The 20716-nt window shown below is 46.0% G+C and overlaps 5 non-coding genes across 5 annotated transcripts; 4 read left to right on the top strand and 1 right to left on the bottom strand.

Moving 5' to 3' along the window:
* The first annotated feature begins 11962 nt into the window (after nucleotides 1-11962).
* Trnae-cuc lies at nucleotides 11963-12034 on the top strand. The gene has a single exon. It is a non-coding gene; the product is annotated as a tRNA-Glu (tRNA).
* Nucleotides 12035-15983: 3949 nt separating this feature from the next.
* Trnag-ucc lies at nucleotides 15984-16055 on the top strand. The gene has a single exon. It is a non-coding gene; the product is annotated as a tRNA-Gly (tRNA).
* A 620-nt stretch (nucleotides 16056-16675) lies between these two features.
* Nucleotides 16676-16747, top strand: Trnah-gug. Its single transcript has one exon. It is a non-coding gene; the product is annotated as a tRNA-His (tRNA).
* Nucleotides 16748-17459: 712 nt separating this feature from the next.
* On the top strand, nucleotides 17460-17532 carry Trnak-cuu. The gene has a single exon. It is a non-coding gene; the product is annotated as a tRNA-Lys (tRNA).
* Nucleotides 17533-19986: 2454 nt separating this feature from the next.
* Nucleotides 19987-20060, bottom strand: Trnan-guu. The gene has a single exon. It is a non-coding gene; the product is annotated as a tRNA-Asn (tRNA).
* Nucleotides 20061-20716: the final 656 nt, after the last annotated feature.

The raw sequence follows: 20716 nt of genomic DNA, 5'->3' as shown, positions 1-20716 counted from the left end.
TCCGAGTGCTGGACTAAAGGCATGCACCACCATCGCCAGGACATTTTACATTTTTCATAGCCTGGAATTGTGCCGTTATATTCGTTTGATACTATTTCATGAAGTCATGTTTTTCTTTGTGTCCCCTTGACGCAGACCTTTTGATGGAGAACACGGCTGTAGGACTCCAAGCTGGTGACATTGGCTCAGCGGGGAAGCTGGGTTCAGTCTCCTGGATCCACATGGTGGGAGAGGGGACTGACGTCTGCCAGTGACCCTCTGACCGCCCAGGCCTGTTGTGATTCACACACACACACTGGCAATTGTAAGTGGCCTGATGTAGGTGCTGGGAACTGAACTCAGGTCTTCGACCAGAGCAGTACACGCCTTTAACCTTTGAACCAGCACTCCAGTACCAGAAAAATCTACCCCTGAGGAGCTAAGAAGACCTTCCAAATAGTCTATATAAGAGTCGTGTTTAATTCCTTTTCATTCATATGTTTGGCTTTTCTCAGAGCCTCTAAAGACCAAAACTATACAAGGGTGACCGTGAGCCATCCCCCTGCCCATAGAAGCTGGCTATTGTTCTCATGTTGCCCAGAGCTTGAGGACTTCCTACACCCAGTCTAACCATACAACTCTGCTTTGAGCTGGGTTTTTTTTTTTTTTACCGTGGAATATTATTTCATTAGGAAAGGGACTTCGTTGCTAAGGTAAATTGAAAACCTAGTAAGTCTAAATTATCTTTTTAGTATCAGCAGTTCTTTCTTTCTCCCTTCTTTCTACTTTTTTAGACAGGGTCTCATGTAGCCCAGGCCAGCCTGGAACTCACTGAGGATAGCCTTGGATTCCTGATCCTTCTGCTCCACATCCTGGATATGCTGGGATTGCCGTCACGGGACACCATGCTGGGAGCTCATGGTCTTTACAATTCCGGTGTTTATCTTTTCTCCTCCTCCCAGAGGAGTTCATATTGTCTTGGAAGTTAGGTGAGCATAGGTAACGGACGCCTAGTCTAAATTACACAGAAGGATAGTTTCTCAGTGTGTAGACTCTTAAGTCTCTTGCATACAGGTGATTGGAGTCCATGATGTAGGTCAGTGAATTAGTATGTCTGGGTCTAGTTGCTGATTTTTTTACCTATACAGTAGAGATTATATCCTAGACTATTCATCAGAAGAACTTTAAATATTTCTGCATGATTTCTAAACTCTAGCATACATGCAGCACTTTTTTTTGGGTCTTTTTTGTTTTCCTCTTTAATTTTTTTCCCTTCTTTTTCAGTGTTAGGTATGGGAGGTCCCTGAAGGCTTTATAAACAGGAGGTTCTCGGTACCGTCCAATTTAGATAATCAGTGCTGGGCCAAGACTTCCAGAGTCTGACACCAGATCCTTTACTTCAGTCATATTTAAGCACAGCACAACTTGGGAAAAAAGTTTTCTCTTTACAAAGTACATATGGCTTCTTCCAAAAGATGGGTTCTTGTTGGCTTAGAAACAATGCTCCAGGTAAGGGTCTCGGAGAATGACTGAGGTAAACATAATGCCCATGAAAGTCAGGATTGGGCCTGGCCCTAAAATAGTACAGAAGTCACTAAGGCTGTTATGAAGTACAAAGGCCGACTCTCACAAGGATGGGTTTTATTATCTGGAGGTCATGGTCAAAGTTTTAGGGAGAAAGGATCTGAGATAAGAAAAACATAAAGTCTAGGAGATATGGGCAGAGCCTGGCTCACCAGAGAGCACAGGATCACCAGGTTGTAAACTATATCCATTCCAGCATTCCAGGAGGAAGAACAGATTAAACATCCCCTTCCTTTGAAGGATGCCTTCAAGTTTAACATCCCTGGCTTCTTCAGTGCTTATCTGTGTGCATAAGAACTTTTTACCCCTAGAGTTAGGGATCAAATCCAAGACCTCACATATGCTAGGCAAGTATTCTAGGCAAGCATTCTACCACTGAACTATATCCCAGATTATGTGGAAGAGTTCTTTTTTTTTTTTTTTTAAGTGTAGTTCTTTTTTTTCTTTTTTAATTTAAAGATTTTTTTTTTTTTATGGATACAGAAGAGGGCACCAGATCTCATTACAGATGGTTGTGAGCCACCATGTGGTTGCTGGGAATTGAACTCAGGTCCTCTGGAAGAGCAGTCAGTGCTCTTAACCTCTGAGCCATCTCTCCAACCCTCTTGATACAATTTTTAAAGTATTTTCTATAAAAAACAGGGTTTTAATATGTAGCCTTGGCTGGTCCAGATCTCTCTCTCTCTGTCTCTCTCTCTGTCTCTTTCTCTGTCTCTCTCTCTGCTTTTTGAGACAGGCCTCGAACTCAGAGATCTGCCTGCCTCTGCCTCCTGAGTGCTGGGATTAAAAGTGTGTCACACCCAACTTAAAAATGTGTGTGTGTGTGTGTGTGTGTGTGTGTGTGTGTGTGTGTGAGAGAGAGAGAGAGAGAGAGAGAGAGAGAGAGAGAGAGAGAGAACAAGTTTTAGAAGTCAGTTCTTTCCTTGGCCTGACCTGAAAGTGCCTTCCCCGAGGTGAGGTGTCCTGCCGGCCTTTGACATGTGCTTTTATAATGCTGTAGACAAAATAACCAAGTCAGACTGACAGGAAATTTTACCATAAGAAACTAATGCCCCAGGGATGATAACTGAAGTCTTAGGCTCTTGCTGTTTCCTGTGCCCAGGCATTCACTGCTAATCAGGTAGTGATGTCACTAGGCCTTAGCCACTACCATTATTTAGGGTCATCTTTTCTCATTAAATGTTAGGTTTCATTTCCTTCCTGGTCCACCTTAGGTTGGGATTGCATCAATTATCCTAAGTTAAACTCGAATCTTGGCACAGCACAGGAACTTTCTCAGCTAATTGGTCTAGATTAGATGGACTCTTCAAATATGGGCTAAGCACATTAAAGTAGCTAGAAATGTGTAACAGTGAAGGTCCTCTAGGCTAGTGCAGTCTTTCCATGGAGACAGAATCTGCTCAAACTAAGAGTAACAGCTGAACGTAAGAGAAAAGTAATACAGTGTCCCTGGGATGCATGCCCTCCTGGGCCGGAAATAGCCTCAGTAAAGCCTGGGTGTGCACTGCGGGCAGCTGGGAAGCTTTGCAGGTGCCGACACTCAGACTACACCCCACACCACTTAAACCAGAATCTCTGGGGAGGAGGCTCAAACTTGAAGATTGAAAATCATCCCTGTGGTTGGACCACTGGCCCAAGAGGATTGCACACACAGGCGTATGTAGGCAGGAAATACTATGGGTGATTAGGGAAAGTCCAGATTAACATCACCAGGCAGGAAAATATAACAGCACGAACAGGGGTGGCGAGCAAAAGGTGGAGGCTTCTATTTGCTTTTAATTTGTAAAGATTTATGTTTAGTGGGCATGCTGGCGAACACCTTTAATCCCAGGACTAGGGAGGCCGAGGCAGGTGGATTTCTGTGAATTTGGGGACAGCCTGGTGGCCTACATAGTGGGTTCCTGGCCAGCCAGGGTTACGTAGTGAGAGTCTATCAAAAAATAAATAAATAAACAAAACAGTTTGTATTTTTGTGTTATGTGTATGTGTGAGCAGAAGAGTAAAAGCCAGAAAGGGATATCGGATCCTCCTAGGACTAGCCTTAAAATGGTTGTGACAGGCCTGGGGTGAGTGTGAGGGCCTGTGGTGAGTGAGTGGTTGTGACAGGCCTGTGGTGAGGGAGTGAGCGGCTGAGGGGCCTGTGGTGAGTGTGAGGGCCTGTGGTGAGTGAGTGGCTGAGGGCCTGTGGTGAGTGTGAGGGCCTGTGGTGAGTGAGTGAGTGGCTGAGGGGCCTGTGGTGAGTGAGCGGCTGAGGGGCCTGTGGTGAGTGAGTGGCCGTGTGTGGTAAGTGCTGTGAATTGAACTCAGGTTCTCTCAAAGAACTACTAGCTTGCTCTTGGCCACTGAACCATCTCTCCAGCATTTTTTAAAAGCTTTCTGAACCTCGGTCTCTCTGGGTAGTCCAGGCTGTCCTGGAACACATGTTCTTGAGTGAAGTGTGATGGCTCATCCCTGAAGTCCCAGTACCCTGGAGGCCAAGGCAGAGGATCAGGAGTTAAGGTAATAACCTGGCCTCATAGTTAGCTTAAGGCCAGGCGGGGCAGCATGAGACTCTCCAAAACAAAAAATCCAAAACAAAACCAACAAAACAAGCTAACAAATGAAAACCAGTATATTTTCAGAGCAGTGGTGCACATGCCTTTGATCCCAGGACAGAGGCAGGTGGATCTCTAATGAGTTCGAGGCCAGCCTGGTCTACAGAGTGAGTTCCAGGACACCCTGGGCTACACAGAGAAACCCTGTCTTGGAAAAAAAGAAACAACAGTATATTTAATACATTAAAGATATTGTGCAACCACCTAGTTCTATATTTTCACCACCCCAAAAGGAAACCCTGAACCCACTGACCAGCCATTCCACACCCTCTGACGACTACCAGACTTTCTGTCTCTCCCAACTTACCTACTCAGCACATGTCAAATTCATGAAGTTATCCAACATGTGACCTTCGTTCGAGTCTAGCTTCTTGATAGCTTTTGTTTGGGGGGATTTGTTTTGTTTTGTTTGTGGTGTAGATAGGGTCTCACTATATAGCCCAGGCTGGCCTAGAACTGATGATGCAGACCAGGCTGGCCTTGAACTCACAGAGATCTGTCACCTTTCCCCCAGTGTTATGATTCCAGGTGGCTGGTTTGAGAGGTTTGGAAACAGAGTGTCCTGTAGCCCGAGCTGTCCTTGAACTCCTGATGCTCCTGCCTCTGCCTCCCAAGTGCCAGGACTTCAGGCATGAGCCACCAAGTCCAGCTTTAAGGTGCAGCTTTTGAGTTCCAGCCCATTTGTAGCATGCATCGATGTTCTGTTCCTTTTTATAGGTGAGCAATGTATTCATGTATCACTAGAGGCTGAAGGATCGCTTCCTGAACTCTAGAATACACACAGTTCTCCTTCTCTTGGAGAGCTTTCTTTTCTTCAGTGTTAAGATCAAATTCATGACTTCCATATGCTGGGCAAGCGCTCTACCGCTGAGCTACGATGGCAGACCCATTTTATCTCTCCATTTGCTGAAGGGCATTTAGATGGTTTCCACATTTATAGAAATCGAAAGGTATCCATATGTAACAGTGCTCCAGGGAGCATGCATACATAGACAAATATTTACTTACTTGCTTTTAGTTCTTTGGGGTTTATTCCCAGGAGTGGAATCACTGAGTCATAGTCTATATTTACCTCATGGAGGAGCTGCAAACTTTCCCACAGCAGCTGCACGGTTCTGCCAGTAGGCCCCAGGGGTCCAACTGCTTATCCTCATCCACACTTGCTCTTCTCTATTTTTTTTTTTTTTTAATTTATCGCTATCTACAACTGGTAGGCGTTGTGGTGGTTTGAATGAAAATGGCCCCATAGGTTCATAGGGAGTGGTGTTATTTGAAAGGATTAGGACACGTGACCTTGTTAGGGTAGGTATGGCCTTGTTAGAGGAAGTGTGTCACTAGGGGTAGGCTTTGAAGTTTCAGAAGCTCAAGCCAGACCCAGTGGCTCACTCTCTCTTCTTGCTGCCTGCCGATCCAGATGAGAACTTTTGGCTCCTTCTCCAGCACCCACGTCTGCCTGCACACCAGCATGCTTCCCACCATGATGACAATGGACCAAACCTCTGCACCTGTAAGCCAGTCCCAGTTAAATGTTTTTCTTTATAAGGGTTGCTGTGGTCACGTTGTCTCTTCACAGCAATAGAACACTAAGACAGGTATAAATGCTGTCTTAAATGTGGTTTTGTTTTTATTTCCCGATGGGTAATGTCTTCATGTTCTTGTTGGCCATTTGAATAAGGATTTATTTCTGTTTTTATTTATGTGTATGCGTGTATATCTGCATATGGGTCTGTGCACATGAGTGTAGTTACACTTGGAGACCAGAAGAGAGCAGAAGGCGTTGAGTCCCCTGGAGCTGGAGTTACAGTTGGTTGTGAGCTGGCAGTTGTGGGTCCTGGGAATGGAACCAGGTTCTATAGAAGAACAGGAAGCATTTTTACCAATGACCATCCAGCAAACCCTCCCCTGACCCCAATTCTTTTTTTTTTTTTTTTTTTTTTTTTAAGTTTTTCGAGACAAGGTTTCTCTGGGTAGCTTTGGTGCCTTTCCTGGAATTTATTCTGTAGCCCAGGCTGGCCTCAAATTCACAGAGATCTGCCTGGCTCTGCCTCCCGAGTGCTGGGATTACAGGCATGCGCCGCCACCACCCAGCCCCAATTCTTGAAGGATATTTTCATAGATACAGAAATCTAGGCTGAGAGCCCTGAAGAGCTTTAAAAAGATTTGTGCTTTCTAATGAGAAATCCACTATCATTCAGATCATTTTCCTGTCCTTAATTTCAGCATACTTTGCTTTTTTTCTTTCTTTCTTCTTATTTTAACTTCCAGCACTTTCTATGAGGTGCTTTGACATTTGTTTGCTGGATGGGTGTTTACATCTGTAGGTTTGGCTCTCCACAAAATTTGAGGGGATTATTTTTTTCAAATCCCTCCCTCCACCTCAGACTTTTTAAAAATTCTTTTGAGAAGTTACTTATTAGTCTTTATTTTATATGTATGTGTGTTTTCCCAGAAGGTATGTCTGTGCATTGATTGTGCCTGTAGAGGTCAAAGAGGGGTCAGATTGAGAGACCAGAAGTTAGGCCGACAGGGACAAGTAATAAGTAACAAAGTAATATTTATTTATTTATAACTATATATTTAATATATAATTATGTATATAAACATAAGTAATATGTAATAAATATGACAAATTTGCAAATAATAAGTAATAAGATGGTGAATTTTCTTCCTCAACCTCCTGACTTGAGGCAAAAGCTAACTGAGACAATTTTGTCTCCCACCATGTGGCCCCCCCCTGACGGACTGGCTCAGCAAGCTGCAGGTTGGATCCGGACAAGTCACACAACAGTTCTGGGCCAAGCAGAACTGTCTTCAAATTGACCAGCCCTAAAGTAAGGGAGGAAGACTTCTTCAGGCCTTAAAATCCCCAGGCCTCGAGAAGAAACTGATTCAAGAAACTAGATTTTTTGGCTTCCTGAATAGCCCCTCTGTTTGGAATAGGTTTTTTTTTCCCCTCTGTGTGCGGTTCCTCAGCTTATTCTTTTATCTTTTTTTCCCCCCACCTTGGTTTTTTGAGACAGGGTTTCCTGTGTAGCCCTGACCAGGCTGGCCTCGAACTCACAGAGATCTGCCTGCTTCTGACTCTCCAGTGCTGGAATTAAAGGCGCACACCACTGAGGTTGCTTTGTTATCACTGCATTTTGGTGAAATTCAAACTCACACACTGGGGCTGGAGAAATGGCTTAAGAGGTTGAGAGCACTGATTGCTCTTCCAGAGGACCTGAGTTCAATTCCCAGCAATCCCAGGGTGCTTCACAACCATCTGTAATGAGATCTGGTGCCCTCTTCTGGCCTGCAGGGAGAACACTGTATACATAATGAATTAAGAAAACAACAACATCAAACTCAAATGCTTTAAGTTTTCTCTGGTATCCTCTGAGACCTGCTGAGGGCAGACATCTGGGCACCCTTTCTCTCAGAGGAGAGTGAGGCACAGCTTATTTCTGTGGTGTTGGCTGAACAGGGCCATTCTTATCTGAAAATTTTCTGCTTTCCAGGCTACCACTCCCCTGGTCCTTTGGCTTTCACATCAGGATACAGTAGGCTTTTGTTTCAGATGATATATTTTTTTTTATTTACACAGGGGCCTGTGTAGTGAATGCTGGCCTTGAACTTCCCGTCTATTTCCCAAGTGCCAGGATTAGGGGTATGTGCTATCACAGGCAATTGAGGTTTTTTTTTTTTTTTTTTTTTTTTAACATTTATTCATTTACTTATTTATGTTTTGTTTTTAGAGACAGCGTCTTATGTAGCCAGGATGGTTTTGAACTCCTCTTATATCTGAGATGACTTTGAACTAAGACTCCTGCCTCCAGCCCCAAATGCTGGCTGTCCAAATTGCCAGCCTTCTTCAGCTCCAAATCTGGACAATGTGCAGAATGGGAGCCCGGAGAGATCCGCACTTCTGGCTGGTTTGAATCCTTCTCTCTCTCTCTCTCTCTCTTCTGTCTTCTATTTCCTTTTTCTACACAATGCCCAGGGTTTTTATCGTATTAGAAGGAGGAATTAGAGAAAAGCACGTCGATCTTCTCTGGTCCATTCTTGTGTCCTCCCAGGTTTACTGGTTTGTTTTCACCAGATGGGGGCAGTCTGAGCAAATTTCTTTGTATCATTGATCTGTATTTAGGCACAATTTGTAAATGCTTGACAAAAGAAAATGAAACACCACATCATGTCTACTCTTAGATTCGGTGCCAGGAAGAGGAGACTTACCCTTCCCTGGTTCTTTCATGTTGAGATAGGTGGTGTGGGAAATGTGAAAGACTTTTCTACTAAAGGGTTAAATAAGTAGACACTTCAAAATAAATTTAAAACTATAAAGAAATGGTTTGTCGGCCTGGCGGTGGTGGCTCCCGCCTTTAATCCCAGCACTCTGGAGGCAGAGCCAGGTGGATCTCTGTGAGTTTGAGGTCAGCATGGTCTACAGAGCAAGATCCAGGAAAGGCGCAAAGCTACACAGAGAAACCCTGTCTCGAAAAAAAAAAAAAAAAAAAAAAAAAAAAAAAAAAGAAATGGTTTGTCAGAAATTCTAATTCCTCCAGGGTCAGCACTTTTTTTTTTTTTTTTTTTGTGGTGCATGCCTTTAATCCATCACTCCAGAGGCAGATGGCTCTCTCTGAGTTTTAGGCCAGCCTGGTCTGTGTATTGAGTCCCAGGATAGCCACACCTATGTAATAGAGACACTGTTTCAAAAAATAAAAATAAAATAAAATGTATATTTTCTGTTTCATAGCTATGATGCCCATATTTGTATAAGGTTTGTTCCTATGTGAAATTGATAAGTTGCTCATTTTTAAATGTCCTCTTTTTTTTTTTTAACTTAAATACAATTTGAATGGCTCTCATATTACTGGGTCACATATTCTAGTGATTTTTTTCCTTTTAAAGCTGGCAACACTTTTTTATTTATTTATTTATTTATTTATTTATTTATTTATTTATTTATTTTTTTGGTTTTTCGAGACAGGGTTTCTCTGTGTAGCTTTGTGCCTTTCCTGGAACTCACTTGGTAGCCCAGGCTGGCCTCGAACTCACAAAGATCCGCCTGCCTCTGCCTCCCAAGTGCTGGATTAAAGGCGTGCGCCACCACGCCCGGCCACTTTTTTATTTATATTTGACGAGTGTCAGTCTGCCATTTATCTTACTCTTTTTTTTTCTGTGTTCTTTTTTTTTGTGATATATATTTTTTATTTTACAATATCATTCAGTTCTACATATCAGCCATGGTTCCCTATTCTCCCCCCCCCCCCCCTCCCCTTACCCCCAGCCCACCCTCCATTCCCACCTCTCCAGACAGTCCTCCCCGAGGACTGTGATCAACTTGGTAGACTCAGTCCAGGGTCAGCACTTCTTGCAATCAAAGTAAGTGCTCAGGGTCGCACTGGGTGCTCAGATTGAATTTTGCTTACCAAATTCGTAGATTTAAATTAGCCAGTAGTGTAAATTTGAGAGACATGGGGATTCCTTTGCGTTAGGAGAAAAAAACAGGGAGACCCCCGCTGCGGGTGTTTGCCTGATGGATTTGACATAGGTACGCACCTTCTACAGAATGAAAACTATTTGTCTTGCCGAAATACTTTGGAATGTGCGATCATTTTCTTGGGACCCCAGACCATTTTCTAGCAAGTGGCAAGTTCCAATCTCAGAGCACATACACTTTCCTCGGTTCTCGTGTGTTGCCAAAACTCACCAGCAGGTGGCAGGCTACTCGATGAAAAGGCTCTTGTCCAGAGGCTGGCGGGTCATATCCCCGCCACCCCCCTTGCCTGGGCTTCTTATTTGTTCGCTTTTTGTTTGTTTTTATTTTTTTTCATACAATATGTTTTGCTCATCTTTACCCTCCGAAGGCTTATTTCTTTCGAATTTCTGATTTCTTTTTAGTGTTGTATGACTTCTTGAGGACACTGACCGTGTGTCTGTCTGTTCGCTCCAGGTAAGGGTCTGGGGATGAACCAAAGAAATAATCGCACCCAAGTCTATTTTGCTGACCCAGAGTTTGAGTTGCAGGAACTCGGGTTTCTTGGACATCACTGAAAAGCGCTGCCGGGGTGACGATCACTGGAGTCCCCTGTACAATTTTTAGGCAACTCCACTCAGAGTCTTCTCCCTGGCGATTGTTTACTCTAAGTTTATAACCTCTGTAAGGGTTCTGTGAGGTCCTTGGGCCCTTTCTCTGCAGCAGGAAAGGTTGCAATCCAGAGCAAACAGCTGCAAGACCAGAGAAATACATTTGCTTCCTTTTACCAATTCCCTGGGTGGTTTTGTCTGATACTTAGTCACCGATACCCAGTGAAAACATCCGAAGTAAAGGAGCAAGAGAACTATTAGACTCCCCCATGACAGCACAGGATTCCTGAGTTTTTATGAAAATAAATGTCCAACATTTGGACACCTGTTAAGTCTGGGATAGGAGGGGCTCAAGAGACACTGAGACTGGGGACAAGGAATTTATTAAAAGAGTTTTGTTAGTGCCACGAACCAACAGAGAAGCAGCGGCATGCCGGCGTCTCCGAGGAGAGTTCAGGCCCCAGCACCAGAGACAGATACCGTGGCGGGGCCCCTGCAGGGAATCAGAGCCTTACGGTGCCTGTCAGAATCTGTGAATTCCCTTTGAGGGAAGGCTGCTGCACAACCTGGTTTGAGCAGAGTCTCGATGTACAGGGAGGTGGAGAGTGGATGAATGGAAGATTAATACTTAACATCTTAGCACACTCATTCAAAACAAGCAAAACAAGCAGAAAGATACCCTCTCATCAAACATCCCGCTAAGGCCTGTTGATGTGGGCACATCGTTAATGACGCAGTTTTAAAATTCTATTTGTTTGTTTTTATAATCCACTATCAAAAGTGACGTCTATTCACTCTAGGTAAGGCTTGGACCGTCAGCTAAAGAAATAATTCCATCCAGCTGTAGGGAGGTGCTTTTAAAATGTTCTAGTTGAACTAACTGGTGTGTAGAGTTCCTCACTTCACGGTTAGATCACACAAAAACAGACAAATAAAAAACAAGGCCGGAGGGGAGGCTTTTGATTGCTTAATTTTTTTTTTTTTCCCTCAACTGTTTGTTTTAAACAATTTCAAATCTACAGAAAAGTGGTATAACGTTCTATTTGTTGCCTTCGTTGCCAACATTTTATCGGTTGGCTTTCTCCCTGTTTCTCCCTCTCTCTCTCTCCGTCTCTGTCTCTCTTCCCCCCAAATTCCGTGCACTACCTTGATAGGGGGTGGGTCGGGAACTTTAAGAGGTTCCTTTATCTGGGAATGCACGCCGGGTTTTTTGTTTTTTTTCCTCCCCACTCTCTCAGATAAAGTTCTTTTTTTAAAAGCGAGTTAAACTGAGGCACTTCTGCGCACCAACCAGCAGGCGGATTTCTGCAGCCTGGGCACCAGCGGTCTGTGATGGAGCTGCGGCAGCCAGCGCCGCTCTCCCGGGATCTGGTGGCTGCCGCACGCCTAGGATGTCTTAGCGTTGCTCCCGCGACGCTCTTTATACCCTCTAAGGAAATTCGTGGTTCTTCTGGCAAAGCCCCTGCTAGTCCGGGCGATTTGGCTTTCTAGGGAGGAGCAGTCTGTCTGCAGAGGTTGTCTCTCTTGCTGGTCTTGGGGCTGTGATCTTGTGTATGTAATCCTCTCCAGGGTTTAAGAGCCAGGCCTGAGAACTCTTTCGCTGTTTTCTCTTTTGAAGAAGTTATTTCGATAAGCAGAATGTCTCGTGCAGAATCTCAAAACTTCAGCGGAACCACGGAGAGGCGGAAGCTCACAGTTCCTCGGAATCATATGATCTTAGTGAAGGCGAACTACTAGCATCCCTGGTGGTCTAGTGGTTAGGATTCGGCGCTCTCACCGCCGCGGCCCGGGTTCGATTCCCGGTCAGGGAAGTGCGTTTTTTGTTTCTCAATTTCTAGGAAAGTACAAAATAATCACTTGACACTTGAAATATAATAATAGAAAGTGAAGTCATGCTACCCAGTTTTCATGTAGGATGCTTTTAAAAGATGACCTTTCTAACACTTTCCAGTAGACAGAATATTGTTTGGTATATGTTTTACGTAATTTAGAATTCAAATTGGCAAAAACGCACAAGTGTAATCAGACTTCCCTGCTGCGTTCCCTCCGTGTCTACTGAGGTGATCAGTGTGATTCTCAACTTCGGAGACGCTTTGTTTGTGCTCTTGCACGAGTAGAGGCGATCTCCTCTGCACCTTGTCTGACAATTCTTTTTCAGTCCTGGCTGGCTTGGGACTCTTACGTAGGCCTGGCTGGCGTCAAATTTGCATATCATCTGCCTCCCAAAGCCAGAGATCACGGCTTGCCTCACCACGCCTGGTTCAGCGCGGCCTTTTTAGAAGTAGGTTTTTGTTTTGTTTTTGTTTTTGTTTTTAATGGCATGTACCATTCCATCGTTTGAGTATTCCATAGTTAATAGCTTCCTACTGATGAAACCTTAGGGTTTTGTTTTTGTTTTGTTTTCTAACTCTGTGCCTTTACAAAACAGTGCTTTCATAAATAATTTTGTGCGTATGACATTTTGCACGTGTGTGGTTTTAAAGCCTGGGATGAAATGTGCATTTGTGGATAGATGTTACCAACTGCCTGCCCTTCAGAAAGTAATATTCCTCCAGCAATGCACAACAAAGTAACCAAGGTTTGAATTGAACCAATCTTATTGCTGGACGTTTAGCGTGCCCCTCCGCTCCAACTAAATGTTTGGTTTTACACGTCGATGAGCATCCATGTAGATCTATCTCTGTGTGTCCTTGTGGAGGGGCCCCATAATAGCTAGGCTAGCTATGACTTTGTCAGCTTGACAGCATCAGACAACCAGATCCTTCTGCAAGGCTATAGCCAGCTTCTTAGCTCATTTTTAAGAAAATGTTCTAAGATATAAAAATTTAAATAAGCCATAAAGGCTTAAATGTGGCTCTAAGAAAGGGCTGAGGATATGAAAGCCTATAAGCTTTGATGAGAAATGTTTCAAATTTGCTCTCCTGTTCTATGATATAACAGTTCAGAACTTAACATTTAGTAGAGGTCTGACAAGTTGGTAGAGCAGTGACTGACTACTTACTGTTCAGTCACAAGCTCAACATTTTAAATTTATTTCAGTTGTCATCTATAAACCTAGAAATGCTTCTCATCAGGCCCAAAATCTCCAATTTACACCTGGCTCTCTGTGTTAGGATTCTGCCCTCGCTCCAGCTATGTGCAGAACAGGGTCTTGCATCTTACATCATCAGTGTGCGCTGCTACATACGCACCTTAAAAGCTGGAAGCAGACCCCACCCTCTCTCTCCACTCTGCTCTGCCCTCCCCCATCTTTCTCTCTCTCCAGGCCTGGCTCTCCTTTCCCTCCCCCTTTTCCCTCCTAATAAAGCTCTGAAAACTAACACTGGATTCTGTCGTGACCGTGACCTTTCCACACGGTAGCCAGCCCCGTTTATCATCCTTTCACTCTGGACAGAAGGAAAACGCTTATGCTTTTGCCCCAAATTTGTAGTTCTTGTTGGGACTCAAAGGTATGAGTCCGCTTCTGCTGTTCTGCAGATACCCATCACCTGCTTTTTCTGCAATATGGATGTCAGTACAGATTGGTAATACTAACGTATCTAAAACTTTTATGTCATTTTGTAAGATAGTTTCTGTAGGCCTCAGAGGATTACAAGAGTCAAAACTTGGATCCACTTCACAGAGGTTAAAAGGACTCCAGATAGGCACAGCTTAAATTTTCCCACTTGTCTTGGGACTCCTGCTCTTCCCAGTGACTAAGAAGGGGGCCTAAGGGTTCCAAATAAGTTCATAAATTTTAACTTCTGTTCCTAGTTCAAGTTTGTCTCAACAGATTTCCACCTGGCTGGCAGACACCTCCAAGCTTCAGTTGCTGACTACTCTGTTCTGGACGACTGTGAGCTCTGGACTTGTTAAAAGCTAAAGTGGACCGGTTCAACCAATGTGATTATTCCCTGTCTCTGCAGGATCAGATACCCACATGCTTCTGAGAGATGCCCCTTTTACCCAGCCTTTGACTAGTGGGGGGCCCTGACAACGGCACCCCGATGCTAGCTCGAAGCAGTTCCAGAAGAGAATATGTCATTCCTTGTTCCCTGTTCAGAAAAGGCTGAAATGCTGGGTCAAAAGGAAACTCCTTGGCATAGAGGCAAGATGGCCAACTATAATGTCCATTGACATACCAGGAAAATAGATTCAGAGTTGTCAACAGATATATTTATTAACTAAAATTGTTCTGCAATAAGATAAGACACTTGACCTTTTTTATGCAGAACCAAAGAGGTATTCTATAAGATCATAGTCTGGTTGTACTCAAAGATCAGAACTACAGGGTCTTAAAAATGGCAATAGATAATAATAATAATAATAATAATAATAATAATAATAATAATAACGCAATAGATACATGTGTCACTGCCCTAAAAAACCTGTTAACTAATGGCTCATAGGTCCCAATACCCTTGCATCCCTGGACAGGTAGGACTCATGATTGAGTCCTATCATTGGTACTTGTGAAGGGGGGATGTGGAGGAGCCCCAAAATAGCTTGACCACACAGCAGCCATGACAGGCTTAGGGGCCTAGATACAGCTTCGGTGACAGGCTTCCTGGCAGGCAACACCCAGATCCAGGAAAAGCCTTAAGCTGATCCCACCCAGGGATCCACCCAAGGGTGAGAAGTACCTGACAACCCAAGCATTCTAACCATTAGATAAGGTGGCCAGATGTCCGTGAGTCTAGCACACACCTCCTAGTTTTTTGTTTTACAGATACTCCTAGACAATTGTCAGCCAATCAGGGTCCTGGACCCTGGAAACCCCTTCACCCCAGCCTCTGCTAGGACTAAAAACTCTACCCCACCTGAGCTCAGGGCTCTCTGTTCTCACTGCTGAGTCGGACAGACAGAGGGACCAAGCTGCGGAGCTTGGAATAAAGGCTTTTTGTTTTTACATGCGGGATTCGGTCTTTTGGGGGTCCTCGTGATCTGGGCATAGTATCCTTAGTTATTTCCTCTGGATAAACGAATAGTTATGGAACTGGTATCTCATACCACCGTGCATTAAAGACAAGAAACATTATAAAGCTACAAGAAAATATTTATGAAGAAGCGTCTTGATTTTGGCTAGAAGGACTTTTTCAAGATAGAAGCAAGGCAGAGATCATAAAGAACAAAACTCATTAGCCTGAGAATATAAAAGAACACTTCTGCCTATTAAAAAAATTCTCATAATTAGTATTAAAAGGGAAATGCTGGTCTGATATAAATCAGTAGGGGAAACAAATACGCAATAGAAAAACCAGGCATAAAACTCAGTAAATGCAAATCACTGGTGTAAATAATTGCCAAACCACGGAACACGATCCGTTTCGATAGTGATAAAATAAATGCAAATTAAAGCGAGACGCCATAATGAGATCCCATACTTTTGTAAAGAAGAGAAGAAGGCGGCATGTTCCAGCCGATGTTTGACTCGCTGAATAGTGAGCAGATCGACAACATATATTTAGGTCTCAGCGCAACCATTTCTGCATTTGTCCTCAAGAAAGTCTGCCACGAACAACCCACAGCAGAGCCCTTTCCTGGATCACACGATTCCAGAAGCTCCCTTCAAACGGTAAAAGGAACTAACTGATCTTCTTTAAACTTGGAGATCAAGAACCGCTACAGTAAGTTCAACAGGACGAATCCTAGAATTCCAGAGTTGGTTTCTCTCTTTGTCCTTTTCTTTTGTCTTAGTTTTCTCTTCAGTTTGAGGTCGTTTGCCAGAGAACGTGTTGTTGGACTCTTCATAAGGAAACCAACCGGAGGTCAGACCAGCGAGCGTTGGTGGTATAGTGGTGAGCATAGCTGCCTTCCAAGCAGTTGACCCGGGTTCGATTCCCGGCCAACGCATCGTCTAATTTTTGTGTTGATCCTCGGGTCCCAAAGCCTCAGAATTTCTCCGAGCTGGTGTAGGGACAAGGCGAGGTGGTGCTGCCTCAAGCCGTGCGGCGCGGGTGCCGCGGATGGCGTCGCAGGCTCCTCCTCTCGGGCTCTGTAGTGTCCGGATGGAGGCTCCTCTCCCCCGAAACTTCAGAGGCGGCTCCGCCTTCGGTTCGGGAGGGAACTCGTGGAGTCCGAAAACACCGCCCGGGAGAAGGGTTCCTTCAGCGCGCCAGCTCCGCTCCTTTTCCAACCGCACCATTCTGGTAACAAAACCCTCGAATCCAGAGCCCTGGCTGGAGTGTAAATACCGTCTGGGGCTGCCTGCGGGGTGGTTTGCTTCTTTGGAGAGGAATAATCGAAGTGGGTCGGTGCGGCGGGCGTCGGTTTCTCATCCCAGATCGCGGGGAGAGGGACTAGGAGGTGAGGAATTGATGCCCGCGCCAGCATCCCGGGAAGCGTCAAGGTTTGCAAAGCCAGACATTTGACGGCGCAGCCACCTAGGCTAATAAATCAGACATCACGGACAGGGCACTCTCATTGAAAGGCCATTAAATTGAGCCCGGAGTCCGCTGCTCGCTCGGTGGCTCGCCGTGATCGTATAGTGGTTAGTACTCTGCGTTGTGGCCGCAGCAACCTCGGTTCGAATCCGAGTCACGGCATATAGTAGTACCGTCCCTTTGCAGCTCTTTTACGCACTACTTAAAATAACAGAATTCTAATTTTGCCTCTGCGGAAAGACCGCCTTCCCCAGCGCAGGGGCGAAGTTCGCCCGTGACCCCGAAACTCGGCGCCTCTCCTACCGGTGGGAAAAGCAAACACCTCGGGAGCCGAGCGCCTGCCTCGGCGGATGCTATGCGAGTGTGTCTCGGTGAATTTACACCGGATGGCCTTGGCCTTGTTTCTCGGGCAGCACAAACTGAGTGTTTAGAAAGAAACTTCCGCCGAGGAGGAGGGAAGAGGAACTCTTCTCCCAGTGAGGCTCCCTCACGCCCCGAGCCCCCATGCCTGAGGTCGAGCCGCGGAAAGGCACCAGCGCCAAGCTCAAGCCTCCGGGAGGACGGGTCTCCGCGCGCCCGCTCCCCACTCCCCTGTCGCCGCAAGGACTGCTCTCCGCGTCCCCGCGCTCGGCTGGTCTGTCCTCGGCGCCACGCGCCCAGACACCCGCGCTCGGGCGACTCCGTTCAGAAGGAACTGGGGGAAACAGAGAGGCCCGCCTGGCTCGCTCTAGTCCCCCACTCTCTGGACTTCAGGTTCCTCAGACAAAAGCTGTTGATCCTGGGTCTACAAGTTTGTTGACGTCAAGGAACCGGAGGGGCGATAGCGTCATTATCAATAAGGTTATATAGGCCTAGGATTGACCTGAGCTCCAACGCCCGGCTAGCTCAGTCGGTAGAGCATGAGACTCTTAATCTCAGGGTCGTGGGTTCGAGCCCCACGTTGGGCGCTTCCTTTTGTGGGTGTGTTTGTGTTTTTTTTTCTCCCCTTTCCCTTTTAACTTTTAAAAACCTCTACTCCTTGTGGTTTTTATTCTCTCCTTAGCTGGGAACAGAATCGTGAGCATCTACATTTTCATTGAACACTGAAGTCACTGTGGTTTTAAATTTCAGTAAAGTGGTCTTTAGAAGGTGAAGCCTTGTCTGAAAAAAGTAACAAAGCAATAACAATTAAAAAAAAAACCAACAACACCAAAATAACCATTAATAATAGTAATGATGGTAATGATGGCGATGATAAAATAAACGCGCCAGTGTCTCCAAAACTTCGCCCCATTTACGCCAAACTCGTTAAAGGAACAGAATCCAGCCGGCGGCTTCCGGGTCGTGGGAGAACTGGGGGGTCCTGTTCCACGCGACTCCGCCCGGAGAAACTGGGCAGCTCTGGGCAGCCCACAGATCTCCATCCCTCCCTCCATCCCTCCCTCCATCATCTCACCAGGACCCTGCTTTCAGAAGACCTTAGCTGGACTTAGCACTGTTCCCTGATCTTTGGGAAAGCACACTACTCATTCATACATACAACTAAGAGAAAATCCCAAAATGAGGACCACCTAAAACAGGCAACTATTTGTATCGAAAGGTTGATGGCGTTGGCAAGAAAATGTACACCTTCACTGGTCCATACACAAGCCTGTTAGGAATGACACCCAAGAGATTCAAATTCTTTTATCGAGCGGGCCCGCTGTGGGCTCCGCGTGGTGGGCGGACCTAAGACATTTCATTTCCAAACAGTGGGAACAGAGAGAAGACGGTGCGAGCTTCCACGAAGGGGGATGAGAGAGAGCAGGTAAGAATCAGAGGCATCCGTCTGCGGGGTGGATGCTTCCAGCCTGTGGCCGGCAGAACAATCCTGCCCTCCCTCGGACCCGTGGGTTTCTGGTTCTCCACAACACCGGCAAACTGTAGGAGCGGCTCTCCCATGCCATAGCTTTTCTTGTCTTTCTCTTTTTCTTCCTGGGCAAACACTCCACTATTGAGTTACTTTTTTTTTTTTTTTAATTTCCTTTTTTGGTCCTTCTTTGGGGGTATTGGAGACCAAATCCAGGGCTTTCAAGATGTTAGGTAAACTGCTAAGTCCTCGACCCCACCAAACGCTTTTTAGTTTTTATTGGAGACAAGAGGTCCACTGAATTTGCCCAGGCTGGACCTGAACTCATTCTGCGGCCCAGTCTAGCCTTGGAGATGGAGCGCTTCTGTGTCAGCCTTGCCAGTTGGAAATCTCGGTAATTTTTATCCAGAGGGTGAGAGGGAGGAGCAAGGCTAGATGAGAAAATCGGTAAAGAACTGGAAGTCACTCCTGGAGCTGACAGAGGGCAGAGACTGTCACACTTGCGGCTAGGACAGCGCTCTAGTTCTATGAAGATATGATTGTGGAAGAGTGTGTGCGCTCAGACACGGTCTTGCTATGTGTGTAGACCCAGGCTGGCTCTGATGCTCTGGCCTCAGCCTCCCAACTGCGGATTTTTCACTTTTCTTCCCCTTGGACACAGGGCCACTCGGTAGCCCAGGCTGGCCTGGAGCTCACAGAGACGTGCCTGCCTCGGCCTCCGGGGTGCTGGGATTAAAGGGGTGCGCTATCAAGCCCAGCACATTTTTTATTTGACAGGACAGCCTGGCTGGGGAGGTTTAGTCTGACCCCCTCTAACCTGGCCGTCTACGGCACCTTAATGCTGTTTTTCTTTCTTTCCCAGCAATTAGGAAGAAATGTGGCAATGCCTTTCAACACATCCGAGGACTGCCGGGCCTGGCAGTCGGGCCTCTAATGCCAGTCACCTCTGGAGGTCACAAGTCAAGGCCTACCTGGTCTACACATTTAGTGTAAGGGCAGGCTTAGCGATTAATAAAACTCTGTCTCAAAATTAAAAAAAAAAAAAAAAGTGAACCACCCCACCTCCAAAGAAAAGAAAAAGATAAGCGAGGAGGGGAATAAGACTGAGGTAAATAATGCTGCTGCTGCTGCTGCAGCAACTGAAAATAATTATAGTGGCCAGTGTTTAATGAACGTTGATTTATGGCTCAAATGTTTTTCAAGCTTTAGTCGTCAAATGTTGGATGGCTTTATAAAGGAAGTGTTCCTGTTAACCCTGTGAACAGCTGGGGAAACTGAGTCATTTGTTCACAGTCATAGTATTCTGAGGGAAATGGGAGCGGACCGACCGAGGACCAGAGCGCATAGTGTACACGCATGAAATTGTTCTGCAAACGCTCAGTGGCCGAGGCCCCAAGGCGTGCTCCAGCGAAAAGCGACTTTTCCTGAATTATTCGCAGTTTGGAGGCTTTCGTGGAACTTGAGTCTTCCCATCGCATGCTTTGACCACATTCTCTAAGGATGAGCGAGGATGATAAATCTAAGTCGATTTTAAATGCCTATGAAAGGAGGACTCCAATCAGGCAAAAGGCTGCGTCCCTGGGTGGGCTCGAACCACCAACCTTTCGGTTAACAGCCGAACGCGCTAACCGATTGCGCCACAGAGACACGCGGGGATCTGGCCGTAAATTCATTTGCTAATCTTAGAACGTGCTTTTGCACTCGGGGCTGGGCAGCCACCCCGTCTGTGCCTGCCCACCTTCTAGGATTCCAGAAAGCAAAACGACACACCGAGGCCAGTGGGCGTGCTTGTCAAGCTTGCATATTAACCCGGGTTAAGTCAGCCGCGTGGGGCAGACCTCCCATCACCGGCTTCCAGCCTGATTTCGGTCTCCAAAGTCGCCTGCCCTCTACTGGTCACCGCCACCGCCGCGTACTTGCCCACTCCGGTACTGTCCTCACGGTCCTTACCCCGCAGGCCGGCCCGAAGAACCGCGGTACCCGGCCGCCTGCCCTGGGGCAGGTTCGCCTTTTCCAGAGCACGCCCAGCACCTCACGAAACACCCACGCGTGTGCGATCCGAGACAAAGACATCACCACGTAGCTTCAAACAGGAAAAATGTCAGGGTGGGCCTTGAGCCCTACCAGGATTCCAGAACGAGAAAAGCAGACCTGCTTCTTTGGAGGAGTGCTTCTTACATCCCCTGAGCTGTTAGCTGGCAGAGGCCCTCACTTGGGCCTCCATGTGCACTAAAAACAAACCGATTTCCCACCTTTCCAGGTAAAGTGACCTCATCCTTGGGTCTCCTCCAGCGGCTGTGGTG

The sequence above is a fragment of the Peromyscus leucopus genome, chromosome 6, assembly GCF_004664715.2.
Source record: "Peromyscus leucopus breed LL Stock chromosome 6, UCI_PerLeu_2.1, whole genome shotgun sequence".
Lineage (NCBI taxonomy): Eukaryota > Metazoa > Chordata > Mammalia > Rodentia > Cricetidae > Peromyscus > Peromyscus leucopus.
The sequence above is the reverse complement of the archived record's forward strand: the minus strand, read 5'-3'. Positions and strand labels throughout refer to the sequence as shown.